The sequence below is a fragment of the Triticum aestivum genome, chromosome 2B (genome assembly GCF_018294505.1).
Source record: "Triticum aestivum cultivar Chinese Spring chromosome 2B, IWGSC CS RefSeq v2.1, whole genome shotgun sequence".
NCBI classification, from domain to species: domain Eukaryota; kingdom Viridiplantae; phylum Streptophyta; class Magnoliopsida; order Poales; family Poaceae; genus Triticum; species Triticum aestivum.
The window spans coordinates 461,717,305-461,719,397 of NC_057798.1; the positions used below are offsets into that span (position 1 = coordinate 461,717,305).

Below are 2,093 nucleotides of genomic sequence, written 5' to 3' on the forward strand. Positions count from 1 at the left end.
CTTTTGTGTAAATAGTATGGTAATATACACATCATACACCTGATAACTTAGGTACAAAGACCGAGGTAACTTTGACCAGAGGAAAAAAGTTGTTGAAAACATACACCGGGTAAGTTCTATGTAAAAATTGTGTCAACTTAGATACCACGGGCGCGGTAATTTACGTAGCCTAGACTAGATAACTTTTGACCCCCAAAAAGACAGCAAAACATACATGGGATCTAGTTTCAAAGCTCTCGCCGCGACAGACTTAATGGTGAAAATGGATTTTGAATCAGACATGCAGCTTGAGCTAGAAAACATTTTGAAATGGGAAAAATCTAGGATGGCATCAACTCTTTGTCCTCTAATGCATGCATGCATGTAATTAAAGAGGGAGTGCACATGGAAGAAGATGGAGTCATTCTAATGCATGCATGTAATTATAGGGAAGGAGAGAGTCCTTTATATCTATAGCTTAAAAACGAAATGGTCACCCATTAGTATGGTCCTTTATAATAAACCAAATAAAGAGCTAAATATCCCTCTTATGATGATATAATCTCCAAAAAATGCATGGACCCTCACATACTTTGCATAGTAAGACTGACCACCAATATTTTACATTTTACATTTACAGAAACAATACATGAATAATATAAAGTTTGGAATAAGAGATCTCGTAAATAACATATCAAATATGAGATCACAAAAAAATTGTGATGAAATGGATGACACAAACATACCTTTTGGCCATCGCATGAATGATCTTTCCAGTCTTTAAGTTGTCTTATAGCAACAGAAGACTGTGAGTATATATTGACCCAAAAAAATGGACAACCTAAAATAATTATCCAGAAATATAGCAAACTAGAGAAATATATAACTAATGATAAGCTAAAGATCAATTTAAAATGATTTATCAAACCTGTTGCTTCATTTGAATCACGCCACACTTTCATTGATTTAGACAACAATGTTACCTAGAGAAGTAAAAACATGAAACTCATCTATCATAAAAAGATAGAAAAAATATATGTAATATTAGGTGCATTACCTCCTCTTGGCTTAGCACCTCTGAGGCGCTATGCAGTCTAAGCAAAGTCATTTTAGAGTTGAAAACCAACGAGGGGAATGCAATGTCATAATAGACCTTCCAGTTCTTTAGGTCCAGGAATGATATCACAAGAAACCTCAATAGAAGGGTAGGATCCTCTTCAATTTTACCAGATAAAATATCATGAAAGATCTACATCCACAATATTATACATCATAAAATTGCGAAAATTAACAAAACCGGAAAGAAAGAAGATTAAAGATCGCACATTAAACAGTGTACCTTTTTCCCTTCTTCTTTGAGTAGAAAGTCCACATCCAGATTTTTGAAGCCCAGCATGTTATTAGTGTTTATGAGGGTCCCCGGAAATGGAATTGTACAACTGTTCCTAGAGTGAAATGATTTGAAGCCCAGCTCTCAAATCATTTCACTCCCGCCCGCCCTAAATCCTGGTCTCGTCAGGCTATCCCCAAAATCCTGGTCTCGTCAGGCTATCCCCAAAATCATTAGAAGCATCAGCTCTCAAATCATTTCACTCCCGCCCTAAATCGCTAATGTACTATCGAAAAAAATTCGGAGACAATCAACGGGGAGAGGATGCTCACCGGTGATGGGGACTGGGGAGTCGTCGATGCCGAGGACGTCGAGCTTGAGGCAGCGGACGGCGTCCCAGAATCCCGGATCGACGCAGCTCTCGATGGCCTCCATCTCGAGCGGACGCGCATGCGTCTCAGCTTTCGCCGCCATCTTTCCGTCTCCTCTTTTGGATTTGAATAACCCTTGCAACTGGAGCAGGGTTTGCTTTGGCTTATGTGCATATAACTGCTGCACACGACCATTGCGTTTGGTCAAGGAAATCGGGGAGAACAACGTAACGTCTTCAAACAGTAATTCGACTCGACCTTAACCTCTTTGCAGCTTCCGTCAAAAGTAAAAAGTGGGCCGTGCTCTGGGCCAGGCAGGCCGACCGAGTTAGCAGCCTGTCAGGACCCAACCTCCTAAAAAAAAGAGTTAGCAGCCTGCCAGGACCCAACCCCCTAAAGTTTGAAGGTTCCGA

At 40.2% G+C, this 2,093-nt stretch overlaps 1 pseudogene; it reads right to left on the bottom strand.

Moving 5' to 3' along the window:
* The window catches only part of LOC123041400 (ubiquitin-like modifier-activating enzyme atg7), a 35,910-nt pseudogene extending 34,100 nt beyond the window's left edge, over positions 1-1,810 (bottom strand).
* Positions 1,811-2,093: the final 283 nt, after the last annotated feature.